Source organism: Lycium barbarum, chromosome 11 (assembly GCF_019175385.1).
Source record: "Lycium barbarum isolate Lr01 chromosome 11, ASM1917538v2, whole genome shotgun sequence".
Taxonomy (NCBI): domain Eukaryota; kingdom Viridiplantae; phylum Streptophyta; class Magnoliopsida; order Solanales; family Solanaceae; genus Lycium; species Lycium barbarum.
The window spans coordinates 101,983,927-102,006,495 of NC_083347.1; the positions used below are offsets into that span (position 1 = coordinate 101,983,927).

The following is a 22,569-nucleotide window of genomic DNA, read 5'->3' on the forward strand; positions in this document are numbered from 1 at the left end:
ATTCTTTTAGGATAAATTAAAAAATAAAGTGTATCACATAAACTATGACAAAGGGAATAGTAACTTAATTCTAAAGCACAAAAACAAAATTTCCAGTAACAACTTCAAAATTAATTCTCCTAAATAAATTAAAAAAGAAAAATGAAACCAAACTATTGTTAGCGTTATTTTCACAGAGCCTAAGTTAATTTGTGACTTCGAGGAAGCACCCTAATAATCTCAATCGACAAAAAATAGTTAGAATTATCAAATTAAGCAAATGAAAATATAGCATATTTATTAGTGTTATTTGGGCAGAGCCTAAGGGAATTCGTTTAAAGATTTGGATCAAATTGAGTTGCATATATAGCGAAGATTGATAGGAGTAGTACATAAAGAAACTAACAAAATATGTATATAATATAAAATATGTTCTGGTGGGATTTGATTTGTTTGATATAATCAACGATAAATAAAATAAAATACTTTCTTAACTTTATGTTGTTAGTTAAAAAAAATTTAAAAAATAAAAAATAATTATAAATTGAAAGAGTCAGGTTATGATTCATTATTAAGACAAATTAAATTCACATATGTTGGACCCATATAAACATTAAACAATTATGACAGAGATTCTACACATTTCTATTATATATAAGCGTCCGAGAGGGATTAACACAGCAATGAATGCTTGTATCAAAAGTTATATAAATTGTACACTTTAATCAACTACTTTTTATCTCACGTGGACATACGTCATAGTACTGAATATTTATTCTCTTCTCATATATGCACTATGTACTTCAATTTTAATTCTCCGACACGTTTATTTCCTCCGTGCATTTTTATTTATTCACTTTTGACTTTTCAAGTTCTTTATGAATTAATAAATGAAGTACTCCCTCCGTGCCATATTACTCAGCCACATTACTAAACTACTTTTTTATCCCACGTGGACATATGTTATAGTAATGAATATTTATTCTCTTATCATATATACACGTATGCACTTCAATTTTAATTCTCCGATACATACTTATTTTCTCCGTGCACTTTTTTTTTTGGTCGAAAGTAAAAAGATTTATATTCAACCAATTGGAAGTATTTACACCCCTGCTCATAGGACTCTTGAGGCAGACTCTACAATTTAGACTCTAAATTAACATAATCCAAAATCTGCTATCTAGACTAGCAAGGATAGTGATCTAGTTGGGCAAGGATAGGCAGCCAGTGACTCTTTTTCTGTCCAATTATGTGCACCATGAGAACTATTTCTTTAACTCTTTCTTCCTTGCTTCTCCGCTGTGATTGAAATCTCCGAGCATTCCTCTCACTCCAAATGTGATAAACAGTCGCAGCAAATATCACTCCTGTGTTGTTCCATATCGGATTTCGACCTTTGACCTTTTGCGCTAACCCTGATACTTCACTATCCCACTGCTGGATTGCTTGAGGTTAATGTACCCAGCCTACTAACTTCTGCCAGATGAAGGAAGAGTATGGGCATTGAAAAACTAGGTGGTCATGTGATTCTACCTTGTCTTCTTCGCATAGGACACACTCTTGCGCAACTGATATTCCCCAGGCATTTAATTTATCCACCGTTGTTAGTCTCCGTTGAATTGCCATCCACATTATAAATTGGTGTCTAGGGAGCATACCTGGGAGCAAATTCAGGGATTTCCAAGGGACTTTGGGCCAATTGGGAACAGCTGCGTTGTATGCTTTTTTGATGATGTACTTGTCTCCGTTTACGTAGCTGTCCAAGGTTGTTAGCCCAGTAGTTGCATTCTGTCGCGCATCAAATCTTTTCCGGACCAACCAGCTTGCTTGCTTAGGCGTATCCATGGTGTGGAGGTCATTCCTCTTAATATATATGCTATGGATCCACAACACCCACAATTTATCTTTTTTTTTTTGCAACAGCCCATAGCAGCTTGCCTAAGGCAGCTTTGTTCCACATTACCGAATTAATAATATTCAGCCCTCCTGTAGACTTTGGCTGACATAGTGTATCCCACGCAACTGGTGTACGTTTGCTGTTTTCCTTCTTGCCATGTCATAGGAATTCTCCGTGCACTTTTACTTGTTCACTTTTGACTTTTCATGTTCTTTAAGAATTAATAAATGAAGTACTCCTTCCGTCCCATATTACTTGGCCACATTACTAAAAATATAGGTCCAAATTACTTGTTCATTTACAAAACCAAGATAAAATTAATTAAATTTTTCCCATCTTACCCTCTCCGTCCCATATTACTTGGCCACCTTACTAAAAATATATGTCCAAATTACTTGTTTATTTACAAAACCAAGATAAAATTAATTAAATCTTTCCCATCTTATCCTTAGTAATAAATGTTCTTGAAAATAGTCAATTTTGATTAGATTGTATTTATTGGAGAGAGATACGGGTAAGATACTTTAAACGTGAAGAGAAGACGAACAATAGCAATGCAAATTTGTACCAAAATTTATATAAATTGTACACTTTAACCAACTACTTTTTTATCCCACTTGGACATATATAATAGTACTGAGTATTTATTCTCTTCTCATGTATACACGTATGCACTTCAATTTTAATTCTCCTTCACATATTTATTCCCTCCGTGCACTTTTGACTTTTCACGTTCTTTAACAATTAATAAATGAAGGATATATTTTATCATAATACCCATATTTATTTGTATATAGTCTCAATAGCCTTAGAAAATGATTTGAAAATGAGCAATTAATGTGAAGGGTAAAATAAGAAGAAGAAAAATTTCTCTCTCTTGATATGTTACCGTGGACAAGTTAAAGTGAAGGGAAGGAGTGACTTTTATCCCCATTTTCCTTCTTTATCAATACTTTACTTATTTTACTCTCCTTTGCATTCTCTGATTATTGTTTCTTTACATTTATAAAATGTATTACTTTATATTTTCATTTTGGAATTAAAATTTGGCAATTTACGATATAACATATATCTTTCTAATTTTGATTTCTTTGTAACAATTCTTTTTATCTATAATTGTTAATATAAAAAATTATAATATATTTTTTAATTAATTTAATAAAAATATTTTATTAGTTTTGCTTTTAAAAAATTCAATATATACAATAATGGTTCTTGTGTTTGGATTTGAATAATTAGTTAATTGAGATGGATATCAACCTGTCGGTATAAAGTTAGTTAATTGAGATGGATATCAACCTGTCGGTATACATATAAGATATTAAAGAATTTAAAAGAAAAAATTTAGAATCAAAATATTAATTTTTCCTCATATTCTTACTATTTTTTTTCACATCGATGAACAATTTTCATTGTCATGAGAATAAGAAAAAAGACCGACGTTTTCCATCTCAAAGACTTAATTCTATCATATGTTTTTAATTTTTAAACTCTATTTTTTAATTATAACTAAAGTGATGGCACATAAAATATATTTTGTATATGTTGCTATATATATTAACACGTAGAATATTTTTAAAAGTTATTTTGAAAATACAAACCTTAAAGATTGACTAATTAAAGTGAATAAATATGTTTGGTCCGTGCACCGCACATGTATATATTGCTAGTGAATGTTATATGATCTCCATCTCAAATTCCTTGATTTTGCTCATCTTCAGTGAATTGGAATAATATGAGGATCTTTTGTTTTTTGCGGCTCAGAGTCATCGTGCTTCTTAGGGCTGGGCGTTCGGTCAGTTCGTTTCTGTTTTTCGGTTTTCGGTTTGTAAAAAATGGGAACCGAAACCGAACCGAAATAACTTCGGTTCAGTTCGATTTTTGCAATTTCGGTTCGGTTTATTCAGTTTAGATATGAAAACTTTCCCATAGTCACAAGTAGGCGTTTGGACAATTTCAAGCAATTTTTAACAAACATAAGCTAAAATTAGAGCAATGTTGGGATTTGGGCCTCTTTAGTTTATTATAGGGGGGTTATAATTTTTGTTTCAATAGAAATATAAATATGACTAGCAATATTGTGTGATTTTTTGCTAATATTTTAAACAATCCTACTCGGTACTCCCTCAACCCTTGATTCCTCTTATCATGTAGGTGTATTTCTTATTTTCTGCCTATTCTCCCAATTTTTACGTTTTTGTTTTCTTTTTTTTAACTCTGTTCAGTTATGAATCTTATTACATTGTTCATCTCTTTCTCTTAATCTTGGTTCTTAATATTCTTCTTCTTTAACCACACCCTAGTTACCACGGCCAACATCGTCCCTTATCATTTGGACATTAAAACGGCCTTTCAAACACCTAGGAATTTACAGGTTAATCCATCGAGTATATTAAGAAATTAAGAGAATAACCATATACTAAGAGTAATAGATTCATAATAATAAGTAAGTAATTACTCAAACATTATCAACATAATATTTTAATTAAACATAGAATAATTTACATAGTAGGGAGATTAGTACAGAAAACATAGATAAAAACTTACATGACTTGAAGATGGAGAGAGGTTTCCCTTTCGGGGAACCCGAAAACTACTTCACACTAATAAAAAATTACTTGAACGCTTAATACTATTTTACAAGGAAGTTATATTACAAAAGGTTTTACTGGAAAAAGGAGTTGGGGCATTGTGAAAGGGAAGAGGAATATGGAGAGTTTTTTTTAGAGAAGTGTCAGACGTTCTTTTTTTTGTCGATGATTTGTTTCTCCACAAACGCTGCTATTTATAGGAGTCTGACGGACTTCAACTGCGAACTTCAAATTTGTGAAGAATCTTTTGAGTTCAGCCGGGTGCTCTTGGGGCCCCATCATCACGTGAAACTTTTCAAAAGATACTTTATAATTTTGTCCGTTTACTGAGCTGTCCCATTACTTGATAAAACTACTACTTTATTAAAGCTACTTTAATAAAGTCTGATTTTCTTTTTCTGAAATGTCCTTGTCAGATTTTCACCAAAAGTCTTTCTTTCCTCATATCATTGTCTTCTTCTTTCTGAAAGATGATACCAAACGTCTTCCTTTTCTAATGTCATTGTCTTCTTTTTTCTTTCTGAAAATGATGTCACTAAAGTCTTCTTCAAATGACATTTTCTTTGGCGTTTTATTCCTTTCATTTTCCTTTCTGAAAGTATTTCTATCTTTGTTCCCTGTATCACCTTTTTATTTTTTGTCTTTTTGCTAGGCTCATTGTTTTCAACAGATGTCTTCAATTGTCTTCTTTTACTTAGGTTCTATTATTTTCTCTATTAACTGATCTAGGTGTCTAGATTATGTAGAGCAATCGAATCAAAACTCATGCCTGAGTCTACATCATTTGGATTTTGAGAGTCTTGAAATGCACTGTCTTGGAAATTAATATCATCTCCACCGAAATCTGAACTATGGACTGGTGACATCTCTTGACTTGGAGATAATTCCGGACTAGGATTTTTAACTATATGTTTATCTTGTTTTTTCGTCTGGAAATTTTTTCTAGTGTCTCTTTGACTATACTTTCTATTTTTTCATTCTTTTTCTTTTTTGCAAGTATGCTTTTCTTTGTAGAAGTTGCTCCTTGCTTAAGTGTCTTTGGTAGTCTCCGTCTTGTTTGGAGAGATGAACATCCCTCATCTTCACTTTTTGGCAAAGTGACAGCCATCAACGGATTTGATGAGTCTTTACCGGCTACCGTTTGAACCGGACTAACTGTATCCTTACCCGATACAGTGGGTCTGACTGCATTCATTGGGGAAAGCACACCCGTCTCATCCATTTTTGTCTGAGATGGAGAACTCTGAGATTGCACCAATTCGAACTTAACTGCTTGTAGTCTTTGTTCTAATGTCTTCACTTGATCCAAGATTTTCATTTTTTCTTGAACCAATGTCTCTTTCTGCTGATTTAATCTCTTGACTACTTCAGTCATAGTAGAACAGTGATCACAAAAAATCACCTTGTCTGTTTCTTTTTGTATATTGTACTGCGGGGTTGTATTTGAATTTTGTCTGAGAGCTGGAGAAATATAGTAGTTTGGACCCAATACTCCTCTAGCATAGTCTAATGCCTCAGTGAAATCATTAAAGCCTTTAAAAAGAGGTTTTCTTATATTTTCAATGGAATCTAAAACTTCTATCCAGGTTTGGAAAATACCATTAGTTCTACCATGGATTACAACATAAAATTTAAATTTTTTATCTAGATTTTTGTCTGTAAAATACTGACAAAGTGCATTTAGAGTGGCTACAAAATGACTAGAGTCTTTTTTGTTATGTGATTTCCATAAATTGTCTACTAAACATGTCTGTTGTTTGTCTATTATATATTCTGGCAATACCTTAAAAGTTAAATTAGATGGCGGAAAAAATACTAAATTATTGATTCCAAAATGTATTCTTTCTAAGGCGTTTTTGTCTAATGAAGATGTAGGTCTAAAATGAAGGTTACCTAATACTGTCTGTCTGTATGTGTCTTGGGTTGAGGCTATGCCTTTCCCCTTGTCTGCTGTCTGAGAACTGGAAGGTCTCATGCTGTTCAAATAAAAAATCAGTTAGCAGTAATCTTTAGTCTACTTAATTGGTCTGCTAAATTATTATCTTTTCCTTTTATATGTTAAAATTTAAAATTATAAATTGAAATGGTATCTAAGAAATTTAGCCATCTTCTTCTACTACTATTTTTATCATTTGTCTTTTGATAGAATTTAACTATAGCTTCGCAGTCTGTTCTAACTAGTATTTCTGGTTTATTTAGGATATATAGTCTAAAACTATTTAATCCATATATTACAGCTAAAATCACTGCATCTATACTACTCATATTTCCTTTTTCTTTATACTTACCACTTTGATAGGCACATATCTTTTCTTTATTTTTATTACTATATTTATTGGGTTTATCTTTTAGTACTGCTCCCCATCCTTCAAAACTACCGTCTGTTTCTATAATTAAATAGTCTGTTTCTTGAGGCATGTTTAAATCGAGAATGTTTTTTATTTTTTCTTTAATTTTTTGTACTAATTTAATGTCTTCAGTATTAAAGTGTTTTTGACCATTAGATCCAGCCTTTGAATATAATGGTCCTGCTATTTTTCCTAAATCTTTTATAAAATTTCTAGCATAATTGACTATTCCTAAAAAAAATTGTAATTCTTTAACATTGTCTAACTTATCTGGCATTTCCAAAGCTTTTTTGGCTATATGAGGTTGTAACTTTATTTTACCCTCTCATAGTACTACACCTAAAAAGTTTATATAATTTTTACATAATTCCATTTTTTTCTTACTAATTATTATTCCATTTTCTACAAATAGTCTAAATACCGTTTGTAGGTGTCCTAAGTGTTCTTTAATATCTCTACTAAAGACTAGTATATCATCTACATATACTAATACAAACCTTTTGTATTCTCCAAATATACTATCCATTTTTCTTTGAAAAATTGGTGGAGCTGTCTTTAATCCAAATGACATTACTAACCATTCAAAATGTCCTTTAGGACAGGTGAATGCAGTCCATTTTATACTTTCTTCATGCACTCGTACGTGCCAATATCTTGATTTACAATCAAATTTACAAAATATTTTCTTTCCTTGTATTCTATTTATTAATTCTGTTTTGTCTGGTAACTTAAATCCATCTGCCCTAGTATTATCATTAAGTCTTTTATATTTTATTACCATTCTTGCTTTTCCTCTTACTATTTCGCTATGATTTCTTACCATAAATGCTGCAGATCTATGTTTAGAAGTAGATCTCCGTATTACTCCTAACTCCAATAGTTCTTTTATTTGTATTTTAAAATCTTCTACATCTTGATTTGTTGCTTCAATCGAAGCTGTTTTAATTATATAGTCTGGATTTATTATATCTAAGTTACATACAATTCTATTATTTTTTCAATGTTTTAATGGTTTTTCTCCTATAATCTCTATTTCATCTAGTATTTTTATTATATTATCTAGGTCCTTTTGATTCTTTATTACTCCTATTCTTTCTATTCCTGTTTTGAAATTATATAACTCTATTTCTATATCTATTAAAGTATAATCGTTTTCTAACGAATCCTCTTCTCCTAGAATTTCTTCTTCTTCTAGAGTTACATTTTTTATTTCTGGCTTATCTTTACAACATGTATTATTTTCTTGACACTCTTTACAACAACTATCTTTTTTCTTTTGCAGGTTGCTTTGGTCTGTGGTAGGGATCTTCTTATGACGGATTCTAGTTTCAGTCTTAAGAACTTGTACCGGTGTATGAGTAATATTTTTTAAGAAAATTACTCCATCTCTTGTAATCATACAACTACCATTATTATGTAACATAAAGTCTAATCTTATGACAAAATCTACATTTATATTAAGGTCTCTTACCCATATCTTATCCATTTTATAGCTTGGTTTGTAAAATTCTGAACATGTATTTTATAAAGCTAATGTAGGCCTTATGAACATAATGTCTATATATGTTATGTGTTACATCCATTTGCATGGCTGCAACTGGTTTTTCGAGATGCACTTTGTGCACCCTGAATCTACCAACGCTAATGTTTCTATCTCATAATCATCTATTTTAATTCTTGAAAGTATTTTTATTGTTCCTAATTTTTTATCTTCATTACATACTAATGTTTCATGGTCTTCTATACTCATTAATTCTGCTTGAGAATCTTCTGGTATTGTTTTTAATGGTCTCATTATTGGTTGTATATTTGATAATCTTATTTCTTCCTCTTCACTATATGCTTCTTTTTGTTTTCCTTTTTCTAGGTTACATAATCTAGTTTCTAATTCATTTATTCTTGTTTTTAATGTTACCATTCTTAGATTAATAATAGGGTCTTCAATTTTCTTATGATTTTCTTCTTTATTTATTTTTGTTTTAAATTCTTTTTCTATACACATTGTACATCCTTCTATATAACAGTTTTTACATTTAGCTCTTTTGTTTCTACTAGGATACCATTTACAAAAGAAACATGCATTACTATCCAATCCCTTATTTATTTCGAATTCATGGTTACAGTCTTCCACTATATTTGCTAAATTATCTATTGCTTCTAAGTCTAGATTTTCTAATCCTATTTCATTGATTAATTCTTCTGCTTCTGAGTCTGACGAGTCTGTTTTGATTTTTTCTTCAGTGTCTACACTTACTATAGAATATATACTTTCTGTATCTGACATATATTCGTCTACATTTATTAATGTTTCTTAAAAATCTTCAATTAGCTGAGAATTTCTTGTCTTATTATTTATTCTTTTTGGACATGTATTTGCTAAGTGTTCTACACTTCCACAAGTAAAACATTCTAATTTATTTTTATAATTCCTTTCTGTTCGATATTTTCTTACATGTCTATTTCTGTCTAAATAAGGTTTCCTAACTACTGATTTTCTAAGATAATATTTCTCTCTATTATATTGAGGGTAATTTCTATTATAATGTGTTCTGTATTTTTTATGTTTTTTCTTTTTATAACTGTCTTTATCATAGCTTTGTGTAGTGTAAACCACGCTTTTACAAAAGTTCATTTCATTTTGTTTTAGTTGTTTTTGTATCTATATGTGGGTACATTTTTCTTGTAGTATATCCATTATATGTTGTATTCTATGTCCTATAGTCCATTTTAGATTAGGATTCTGCACAACTCCGTCTCTCTTATTCCATCTATATTCTATTTCTCTTCCTAAGGCTTCTGGTAGTTTATTAAATAATTTTTTAACTAATTCTTGATCAAACGCATTTCCACTAATAGTACAGTAGTAAAAATAATCGTTTAAGAATTTCTTAATATGAAACCAACTATTTATGCTTAGTTGTTCTAATTTTATTACCGCATTTCTTTGTACTACTAATAATCCACTATTTGGATCTTCCCCTGTAATTAAAGTATGTATTTTATTAGTAAAATTGTTGGATTTGCTCCCATGGATACTAAGTGTTGAAATTCCATTGGAAAATTTTCTTTATAAGCTTCCCATAAGGCTTTGGCTGATTCTCCTAAAAAAGTTTCTAAATATTTATACATTATTTCTGCGTCTGTATCATTATATGTTTTTATATAGTCTGCTACTACTATTCCTTTCCAGAGATCTATTACTGAATTCCATCTTTGCAGATCATGTGCTGCTATATTTAATATTTTACCTTTATTACCTCCTTCTTGTAGAATAATAGGTTTTTCTATAGGCATTCTTTTCCCTGATGGTTTGGCATTGTCTAAGGGTTCTCCCGTTGTTCTAAAAACTCTTCTTCTAGGTACATTTCCTGTACTAGTATCCACAGTGTATTGTTCTCCAACGGTTGTTCTTTGAAATGGACTAGAACTAGATGCACTATATTCCATTAATTCTTTTTGACTTATTATCGAGCTAAATGTAAAAATTGTTATATAGAAGGATGTACAATGTGTATAGAAAAAGAATTTAAAAGAAAAATAAATAAAGAAGAATCTCATAAGAAAATTGAAGACCCTACTATTAATCTAAGAATGATAACATTAGAAACAAGAATAATTGAATTAGAAACTAGATTATGTAACCTAGAAAAAGGAAAACAAAAAGAAGCAGATAGTGAAGAGGAAGAAATAAGATTATCAAATATACAACCAATAATGAGACCATTAAGAACAATACCAGAAGATTCTCAAACAGAATTAATGAGTATAGAAGACCATGAAACATTAGTATGTAATGAAGATAAAAAATTAGGAACAATAAAAATACTTGCAAGAATTAAAATAGATGATTATGAGATAGAAACATTAGCGTTGGTAGATTCAAGATGCACAAAGTGCATAATAAACACGAGAATAGTTCCACCTAATTTAATAAAAATTCTCGAAAAACCAGTTGCAGCCATGCAAATGGATGGAACACATAACATATATAGACATTATGTTCATAAGGCCTACATTAGCTTTATAAATACATGTTCAGAATTTTACAAACCAAGCTATAAAATGGATAAGATATGGGTAAGAAACCTTAATATAAATGTAGATTTTGTCATAGGATTAGACTTTATGTTACATAATAATGGTAGTTGTATGATTACAAGAGATGGAGTAATTTTCTTTAAAAATATTACTCATACACCGGTACAAGTTCTTAAGACTGAAACTAGAATCCGTCATAAGAAGATCCCTACCACAGACCAAAGCAACCTGCAAAAGAAAAAAGATAGTTGTTGTAAAGAGTGTCAAGAAAATAATACATGTTGTAAAGATAAGCCAGAAATAAAAAATGTAACTCTAGAAGAAGAAGAAATTCTAGGAGAAGAGGATTCGTTAGAAAACGATTATACTTTAATAGATATAGAAATAGAGTTATATAATTTCAAAACAGGAATAGAAAGAATAGGAGTAATAAAGAATCAAAAGGACCTAGATAATATAATAAAAATACTAGATGAAATAGAGATTATAGGAGAAAAACCATTAAAACATTGAAAAAATAATAGGATTGTATGTAACTTAGATATAATAAATCCAGACTATATAATTAAAATAGCTTCGATTGAAGCAACAAATCAAGATGTAGAAGATTTTAAAATACAAATAAAAGAACTATTGGAGTTATGAGTAATACGGAGATCTACTTCTAAACATAGATATGCAGCATTTATGGTAAGAAATCATAGCGAAATAGTAAGAGGAAAAGCAAGAATGGTAATAAAATATAAAAGACTTAATGATAATACTAGGACAGATGGATTTAAGTTACCAGACAAAACAGAATTAATAAATAGAATACAAGGAAAGAAAATATTTTGTAAATTTGATTGTAAATCAGGAAATTGGCACGTACGAGTGCATGAAGAAAGTATAAAATGGACTGCATTCACCTGTCCTGAAGGACATTTTGAATGGTTAGTAATGTCATTTGGATTAAAGACAGCTCCACCAATTTTTCAAAGAAAAATGGATAGTATATTTGGAGAATACAAAAGGTTTGTATTAGTATATATAGATGATATACTAGTCTTTAGTAGAGATATTAAAGAACACTTAGGACACCTAAAAATGATATTTAGACTATTTGTAGAAAATGGAATAATAATTAGTAAGAAAAAAATGAAATTATGTAAAAATTATATAAACTTTTTAGGAGTAGTACTAGGAGAGGGTAAAATAAAGTTACAACCTCATATAGCCAAAAAAGCTTTAGAAATGCCAGATAAGTTAGACAATGTTAAGGAAATTACAATTTTTTTTAGGAATAGTCAATTATGCTAGAAATTTTATAAAAGATTTAGGAAAAAATAGCAGGATCATTGTATTCAAAGACTGGATCTAATTGTCAAAAACACTTTAATACTGAAAACATTAAATTAGTACAAAAAATTAAAGAAAAAATAAAAACATTCCCGATTTAAACATGCCCCTAGAAACAGACTATTTAATTATAAAAACAGATGGTAGGTTTGAAGGAAGGGGAGCAGTACTAAAAGAAAAATCCAATAAATATAATAATAAAAATGAAGAAATGATATGTGTCTATCAAAGTGGTAAGTATAAAGAAAAAGAAAATATGAGTAGTATAGATGCAGAGATTTTAGCTGTAATATATGGATTAAATAGTTTTAGACTATATATCCTAAATAAACCAGAAATACTAGTTAGAACAGACTGCGAAGCTATAGTTAAATTCTACCCAAAGATAAATGATAAAAATAGTAGTAGAAGATGATGGCTAAATTTCTTAGATATCATTTCTATATATAATTTAAAATTTGAACATATAAAAGGAAAAGATAATAATTTAGCGGACCAATTAAATAGACTAAAGATTACTGCTAACTGATTTTTTATTTGAACAGCATGAGACCTTCTAGTTCTCAGACAGCAGACAAAGGGAAAGGCATAGCCTCAACCCAAGACACATACAGATAGACAGTATTAGGTAACCTTCATTTTAGACCTACATCTGCATTAGACAAAAACATCTTAGAAAGAATACATTTTGGAACCAATAATTTAGTATTTTTTTCGCCATCTAATTTAACTTTTAAGGTATTACCAGAATATGTAATAGACAAACAACAAACATGTTTAGTAGACAATATATGGATATCACATAACAAAAAAGACTCTAGTCATTTTGTAGTCACTCTAAATGCACTTTGTCAGTATTTTACAGACAAAAATCTAGATAAGAAATTTAAATTTTATGTTGTAATCCATGGTAGAACTAATGGTATTTTCCAGACCTGGATAGAAGTTTTAGATTCTATTAAAAATATAAGAAAACTTCTTTTTAAAGGTTTTAATGTTTTAATGGTTTCACTGAGGCATTAGACTATGCTAGAGGAGTGTTGGGTCCAAACTACTATATTTCTCCAGCTCTCAGACAAAATCCAAATAGAACCCCTCAGTACAATATACAAAAAGACATAGACAAGGTGATTTTTTGTGATCACTGTTCTACTATGACTGAAGTGGTCAAGAGATTAAACCAGCAGAAAGAGACATTGGATCAAGAAAAAATGAAACTCTTGGATCAAGTGAAGACATTAGAACAACGACTACAAGTGGTTAAGTTCGAATTGGTGCAATCTCAGAGTTTTCCATCTCAGACAAAAATGGATGAGACGGGTGTGCATTCCCCAATAAATGCAGTCAGACCCACTGTATCGGGTAAGGATACAGCTAGTCCGGTTCAAACGGTAGCCGGTAAAGACTCATCAAATCCATTGATGGCTGTCACTTTGCCAAAAAGTGAAGATGAGGGATGTTCATCTCTCCAAACAAGACGGAGACTACCAAAGACACTTATGCAAGGAGCAATTTCGACAAAGAAAAGCATACTTGCAAAAAAGAAAAAGAATGAAAAAATAGAAAGTATAGTAAAAGAGACACTAGAAAAAAAATTCCAAACAAAAGAACAAGATAAACATATAGTTAAAAATCCTAGTCTGGAATTATCTCCAAGTCAAGGGATGTCACCAGTCCATAGTTCAGATTTCGAAGGAAATGATATTAATTTCCAAGACAGTGCATTTCAAGAGTCTCAAGATCCAAATGATGTAGACTCAGGCATGAGTTTTAATTCAATTTCTCTACACAATCTAGACACTTAGATCAGTTAATAGAGAAAATAATAGAACCTAAGAAGACAATGGAAGACATCGTTTGAAAACAATGAGCCTAGCAAAAAGACGAAAATAAAAAGGTGATACAGGAAACAAAGATAGAAAGACTTTCAGAAAAGAAAATGAAAGGAAAAAAAAAAGAATGACATTTGAAGAAGACTTTAGTGGTATCATTTCTCAAAAAGAAAAAAGAAGACAATGAGCCCGTTTGGATTGGCTTATAAGTTGTTTATAAGCTGTTTTCAGTTTTTTTGAGTGTTTGACTTGCCAGCTTAAAGTCATTTTGTGCTTAAAATAAGCTCAATAAGTTGGGGTAGTCCAACTTATTCTTTTTGGCTTATAAGCTGTTTTCAGCTTATAAGTTGTTTTAGATAAGCTAAGTCAAATGGGCCCAATTATTTTTTTGAGCTTATTTTAAGCACAAAATGACTTTAATCTGGCCAGCCAAACACTCAAAAAAGCTGAAAACAACTTATAAGCAACTTATAAGCCAATCCAAACGGGCTCTAATTTATGACGATAGATGGTCAGACATGAAAAAATCAATAATAGGACTAACGGAAGTAGACATGACAAATAATGGAGGAATATTTTATATTAGCCCAAATTTTATAAATTCTTCCATTACTTTATAAAGCTACTACTTTATTAAAGCTACTTTAATAAAGTCTGGTCTTCTTTTTCTGAGGTGTCCTTGTCAGCTTTCCACCAAAAGTCTTTCTTTTCTATTGTCTTCTTTTTTCTTTCTGAAAGATGATACCAAAAGTCTTCCTTGTCATTGTCTTCTTTTTTCTTTCTGAGAAATGATGCCACTTAAGTCTTCTTCAAATGTCATTTTCTTCTTTTTCCTTTCATTTCTTTTCTGAAGGTCTTTCTATCTTTGTTTCCTGTATCACTTTTTTATTTTTGTCTTTTTGCTAGGCTCATTGTTTTCAACCGATGTCTTCTATTGTCTTCTTAGGTTCTATTATTTTCACTATTAACTGATCTAAGTGTCTAGATTGTGTAGAGCAATCGAATCAAAACTCATGCCTGAGTCTACATCATTTGGATCTTGAGAGTCTTGAAATGCACTGTCTTGAAAATTAATATCATTTCCTTCGAAAACTGAACTATGGACTGGTGACATCCCTTGACTTGGAGATAATTCCGGACTAGGATTTTTAACTATATGTTTATCTTGTTCTTTTGTCTGGAAATTTTTTTCTAGTGTCTCTTTTACTATACTTTCTATCCTAAATAAACCAGAAATACTAGTTAGAACAAACTGCGAAGCTATAGTTAAATTCTACCACACACACACACACACACACACACACACACACACACACACACACACACACACACACACACACACACACACATATATATATATATATATATATATATATATATATATATATATATATTTCAAGAAAAAAGTGGCTTGTTAAAATTCGATTTTTCGGTTTAACTGAATTAAATTTTGCATAAACCAAAAACCGAACCGAATTATTGAAATCTTATAAATTTAAACCGAACCGAATAAACCGAAAAACCGAAACTGAAACTAATTTCGGTTCGGTTGGTTTTTTCGGTTTGAACCGAAATATGCCCAGCCCTAATGCTTCTAAAATTGTATTTGGTTTTTAGGGCCACCATTTATTTTTATCACTGCTAGAAAAAAGTGAGGTCATTAGCCTATCTAACATATTTCGGAAAAGGCTCAAACATGCAATCGAACTATCAGAAATGACTCATTTATGCCACTCGTCAATAGTTTGGCTCATTTATGTCATCGAACTATTGGAAATGACTCATTTATGCCACTCATCAATAGTTTGGCTCATTTATGCCATCGCCGCTACCAAAGTGACTCATCCATGCCAATTTTTCATTAACGCCAGTTTTATAATACCAAATATGATACATAGCCTCCAACTAAATTATGATTGTGGGTAGCTCGGGTGTATGACTCGATTTTTTAAAATTAATTTAAAGTTAAAATTAGGTTGTTTTAATTAAATGACGTAGACCTCTAGTATTAAATCAGCCCAATTTTAAATCCCAAATTAATAAAAAATGAGCAATACACCCGAGGCACCCACAACCATAATCTAGTTGGAGGCCACGTGTCATATGGTATTATAAAACTGGCGTTAATAAAAAATTGACATGGATGAGTCATTTTGGTAGCGGCGATGACATAAATGAGCCAAACTATTGATGAGTGGCATAAATGAATCATTTTCAATAGTTCGATGGCATGAATGAGTCAAACTATTGACGAGTGCCATAAATGAACCATTTCCGATAGTTCGATGGCATATTTGAGCCTTTTCTGTAAATATTTTGAATTCAGGAGAATTAATAAAAATGATTAACCCAAACAGGTCATGAGGAGTGCTTCAATGCTTGATAGAGCTTGCCGCCTATTAGATTTATAGTCTGTTTGGCCTAGCGATTTCGAGGCCAAAAGCGCATTTTTATTTATTTAAAAAATCACTTTTTTTTGTTGTTGAATATTTAAGGTGTTTGGCCAATTAGCTTAACTGCTTATAAGTAGAAGCAGAAGCAATTTTTTTGCGGTTGGGAAGAATTCTTGAAAAAAGCAGAAACAGAAGCAGAAGCTTATATTTTTCAAGACAAAAGTATCCCTACCATAAATACATATTTACCAAGTATATCCTCATTAATCCGTTAATTTCTAATTAATAATTCTTTGTGTTGAATTTCAATTTGTGGAATAATTTTGAATTCTATTTTAGTTGTACTTTTTTAGTATATTTAAATCATCGTGTTGATATCAATATTTAATATTTCTTTTATTATCTATGTATTATATTAATTGAAAATTTTAATATGCACTTTTAAATTTTAGTTAAATAAAAATAAAAACTTAATTGAAGTCTTTGATAATAGATATTTAAAATAATTTCTCTCGGTAAAATAATTTTGATAGTAAACGTTCATTGATGTTTGTCCTTTTTCGTGATTTGACACTCAAAACACTTTTTAAAGAAGATTAGTTAAACACAATCTGCTTATTAAAAACAGTCAGAAGCACTTTTTAAATGAATTATCCAAACAAAAACTGCTTTTCACCAAAAGCTTATCAAAATAAATAATTTTTAGCCGCTAGGCCGAACAGACTCTTAATGACACGTGGAAGATTATGGTATAATCATTACCAGATTTTGAATTTTAATAATAACGTATGATTGGATAAAATGCTTGTTTTAACATAATCAAGTACAACCTAACTCGCCCATCAAGATCCCTCGAATAAGCTCTCGACACCTAGCAGAAAAATGAATGTTGTGCTGGCAACAAATTCACAGATGCAATTTAATATTTAATCAGTAGGAGTAATTGGCAATGTAACATCCATTTGGTTGCATCTACCTTTTTCATTAATGCAATTAATCTACATGCAGTGAAAGCGAAACTTTAGAGAAAGTAAACGAAGGCGGATTCAAAATTTAAATTTTAAGGATTTAACCTATTAACATTTTTAGTTTGAATCCGTAATATTTTAAAAGTTATGAGTTTATGTCTATTATTTGTTACAATTTTAATAAACTTTTATATATAAATTTATACTTCACGTCGAAAGTTAAGGATTCAATTGAACCCCCACCTACCATGCTACATCCGCAACTGAGTACAAATATGACTTTCGTCCAATTTGAGCACCAGTTCTTCATGCATAGATGGTCCGTGGGTTATATTTAGTGTGGCAAAAAAATATTACCCGGGCCCCCTTTTCTAATTTGAGAAGGTTAATGTCCCGCCAATTCAGTTCATCTAAATATTGAGCTGATATGTAGCCTAAATATATTGAGCCATGAGAAACTTTGTCAAAATATTGTTTCGAAAAAGACGTTCTTTTTGTTTGATATGTTATATTATAACAATAATAATTTTGTTTATTAGGGTGGGTCATTTGACCCGCCCAATTCAGCCCATCTTAACTTTTGGACAGATCAATGACCTGCTTATTTATTAACTCAACCTATTTTAATTGTCCAAATTTTAATACAGTGCAGAAAATTTGTTTATAATCAAATCTGCTTTCACTACTAAAAAAACAGTGAAAATCGACCAACAATTTCGACCGTATGAGGTCGAAAAACCCAAATTTTTTACCTCAAAGCAGGTTGTTAATTGATAGGGTGAAATTTTTTTTGACCTCATGTTGGTCGAAATTTTCCAACCACATGAGGTTGAATTTTTTTTTCTACCTAAATTAAGAAAATAGTCGAAAACTGCATTTTTTAATCAAATATTATTAAAAAAATTCGACCGCCCGAGGTTGAAAACATAATTTTTATTTAAATATTAATTAAAATTTTCGACCGCATGTTGTCGAAAAATCTATTTTTATTTACATATTATTTAACGTTTTCGACCATAAGTGGTCGAAATAGGAAAGAGAATACATTAATTTTTTTTTATTTTTTATTTCGACCTCGTGTGGTCGAAATGTAGCAATATTGTTGCCAGATCTCGACCACATGAGGTTGAAATCCTGGCTAGCATTTTAAATTTCGACCACAAGGGGTCGAAATTCAATATGTTGCCCAGAATTTCAACTACATGTGGTTGAAACCTGGCAACATTGTTGCTAAATTTCGACTTCATGTGGTCGAAATTTTAATTTCTAGGTAAATTTTCGACCTCATGAGGTCGAAATTTAGTAACATCTGGGCTGAATTTCGACCTCGTGTGGTTGAAAATTTGGGAAAAACGTATCAGCATTTAGCTGCTTTTACAGCAACCCACCTGCCAAACAACCAAATCAACATTATTCTACAACACATCCAATTCATCAACAATGCGACATAACAACACATTCAAATTCAAATTCAAAGTACTTCAAAATATCCTTAAAACTATATTCAAACACTTAAACATCATAAAGTTAAACAACCATAAACTACTTTGTACAATCAAATTCACCTTCAAAGTAATTCTAATTCTAATCAAAACTACATTCAAACACTTAAATATCATATACATATCCAAGAAAACATAGCAAAATTAGAATCCAAAAGTATACGAATCAAAAAAAGTTAACGTTGGGTGTTAGAGACATGATCCGAATCCTCCTCGCTATCCTCATCCACAAGACCATAGACTACGTTGGCCTGTGACCTACATCGTCTACCATGGGAAGGTCGGGGTGGGGGGTGGGTGGGTGGGTTGTGACCTACGAGCATCCCTAGGACACGAGGGAATCGAAAACGCCCTCGAATTGAGTAAGCTGTCTACTTGGGCCTGCATACCCAACATCCTTGCCTCCATGGAACTAAGTGTGGTTGTTAGTTGAGTAACTTTCTGCTTCATTTCTTGGTTGTTATATCCCGTATTTTTGTACGTTGGATTATTCGTAAGCTAATCGACATACGTTCTAGGACAAGATTATTTTTGAGATATGAGACAAGGACTTTTTAATCCCGATTTTAATAAGTGCACGATTTGCTTGTAAATTTCAGTTAGTGTGGGAATATTAGTGGAGATTAGGGATTAATTAATCATGATTAGATTATTAAGTGGGGATTAATGATTAATTAAGTTAATTAGTGTACTAAATGGACCCCACTACAACATGGCCGAATCTGATTGGTCCATGCCATAGCGGGACACATGTCATTGTGGCTGGTTGCATATATAAATGGGTTGATGACTCATTTAATCACATTTCATCTTCACCAAAATATCATTTCATTGAAAGAAAAACTCATAGCACCAGCCATGGCAGCTCACGGCCAGCTGGGCTTTGAAGGAAAAAAATTAAATTAAATTCCCAAAGGTGTTCTAAACATTCAAGGGAGGCAGAAACATTAGGATTTAAATTGAGGAAGAAGAAGTGGTGCAATTGGTGCAAGTGATTGTAGGATCTGTCCTAATTAAATTAAGGTAAGATTTCCTCTTCTTATGGTGTAATTGGAGTAGATGATATTGTAATTGAGAGATTAACTCTTATTAAGTAGAATTGGATGTAAGGAATTTTATATGTTAATGTTAAGGTTTTGTTTGACCGTGTTAGGGTTGTTCTAATTTAATAATGGTGGATTAAGTTTGATTAGTGTTGTCGTTATTGTTGTATTGTGTTTGAGGATGATCTGGTTGTGTTAAAGAGATGGAAATATAGTTATAAGTATGTATATGTGTTGTTGTTCTTGTTTTTCATGGTGATATCATACTCTTCTCCATGTATTTGTGATTTGCGAAGTAAAGTCAAAAATTGTATTTTCGATGTTGTAGTTTCGGTGGACTGTTTTGAGCTCGTTATTAAAATGATATTGAAGTAGTTTTCTTGTACATGGCTGGTAGTTAATGTTGTTGTCATGTTGTTGTTGATATGGCTCATAAATTTGGAAGAAAAAAAAGTGTACAAGGTATCGTATACGAAGCGTATGTTAGTTTGTTTGGTGTATAATCTTAGACACTGATGATTTGAGTTGAAGAAGGATTAAGAGAGTTTGCTAGGTTGTTGTCGTTGTTGTTGGTTTTGTTGATTAGGTGGTGGTTGTTAAATATTAGGGGAAATGCCGCCCAATTTTCTAGAAACGAGCTACTAACTTGAAAATACGTTTTAAGCCTTTCCGTAGCTTAACCATAGTTCTTAACGTTTTAATGTAGGTTGAGGTGCTTTGGGTAGCGTATACATATCGAATCACGGATTAAGCATCAAAGGTATGTAAAACTATCCTTTCTTTCTTTTTGGCATGACCTAGGTGAGACAAACAGACGATGAATGTATAAACTCCAAAGAAACTCCTATTCTTAGAGACACTAGGATGGCTAATGTTCTTGATTTCCAGAAGCTATCTCATTATGTCCTGATACGTGTCTATGATTCCTGAAGTTCTATTTGATATAATCCATAGTGATATTCGAGGGGTACTTGACATGATTGTTGTCTTTGATTCTCAAGTGTTAGTTCATTCTAATTATTCCATTGAGTCTCGGATGATGATTTAGTTTGCATATGGTTGCTCATTATTCTGCTCGTGCATGTCGTTAATGTATCTTTCACCGAATCCCGGGCCGGGTATGTTTTCGTGCACAGTTTCACTGCATTGTTCACCGAGCCCCTCACTAGAGGGCCGGGTACGTATGTATATATATGATGATATGATAATGGTACCGAGTCCCATGATGGGCCGGGTATGGTATATGATGACTTTATTCACCGAGTCCCATAATGGGCCGGGTATGGTATATGATGTAGACATGCATGATTCTCATCTCGTAAGGCATAGGTGCATTGGTATCTTTGATTATCATAGTTGCCTCCTGTAATCTTTATTCAGTTATGATTTTCTTTATTGTATTTCATGTTTTATATACTCAGTACATATCTCGTACTGACCCCCTTTCTTCGGGGGGCTGCGGTTCATGCCCGCAGGTACAGACACTCGGTTTGGTGATCCTCCAGCTTAGGAATTCTGCTCAGCTGTTTTGGAGAGCTCCATTGTTCCGGAGCCTAGATTATTTTGGTACAGATCTTTTGATGTCGACTTATGCATATCCAGGGGTACGGCGGGGCCCTGTCCCGTCATATTTCACTTGTACACTCTTAGAGGTCTGTAGACATATGTGGGTTGTATCTGACTGTGTCGATATGGTTTGTTTTGGATATTCCAGTATATAGTGGCAGCTTTGTCGGCTTGCGTATTGTGTTATGCTGTGGTTAGCCGTGCCTCCTCAGGAGACAGGTTTATGATATGTGGCGTTATGAATCTTTCGTTTGTTTTTACAAGTTTCCATATTGTCCTTAGTTTCAGTCTGACTATATCTAGCAGGTTCGTATATGAGTGTCCAGTTCGGGCACTAGTCATGGCCCATGGGGTTGGGTCGTGACATTGGTACTCTTTAGGATCCACTCCCTCTCAAAAGTAGCACCTTCGCCTTGAAGGAACGACGGGAATTGACGACAGGCTCGATTAGGCATCCCATAAAATGTCCCATACCTTGTCGGGGAGCAACCTTCTCCATCCACTGCTGATCAATTATCTCTTTGGTCATCGACGTCCCGGCTGGCTGACTGACACAATATTCACCAAAGTGTTGTTGAAACTCGGTTTGAAGTTGAAGGATACAATGTTAGTAGCTAAATTTAGTAAAAAAAAAAAAGTAGTTATTATTGTTAGTTAGTGACTTACATTGGTTTGCTGAACCCTTGGCTCAATCCATTACTCTGTACCATCAACGTTCTTCGTCTTCCTCGTGTGAGTAATCTTGAAGACTTCATCTTGAGGTACTTCCTGACCTCTCGAGCGTCTGCAAACAAATCAAGATTAACAACTAATTTCATATAAAAACGAGCCACAAGTAAAAATGAAATGAAAATAAAAAATTATTAGTCTGTTTAACCCTTATATTAAAACCCATATAAGGATCAAGATCCTATTTTTCTGTTGTAGTGTAGTCTAATTAGTTCAACAAGTATTATTTAAAAGGTAAAACTTTTGGATATTTAAGTTTCCAAAGTGATACAAGTATGTGAAATTTAATCTTCCTAGTTATGTGAAATAAATGTTTTTTAATGTATATTCTTTCCTATTTCG

At 31.9% G+C, this 22,569-nt stretch overlaps 1 long non-coding RNA gene across 1 annotated transcript; it reads left to right on the forward strand.

Annotated features, from left to right (window-relative positions):
* Positions 1-19,711: 19,711 nt before the first annotated feature.
* Positions 19,712-22,224, forward strand: LOC132619029 (uncharacterized). Its single transcript, XR_009574473.1, has 3 exons — positions 19,712-19,912; positions 20,639-20,692; positions 21,408-22,224. It is a non-coding gene; the product is annotated as an uncharacterized LOC132619029 (long non-coding RNA).
* The last annotated feature ends 345 nt before the right edge of the window (positions 22,225-22,569 follow it).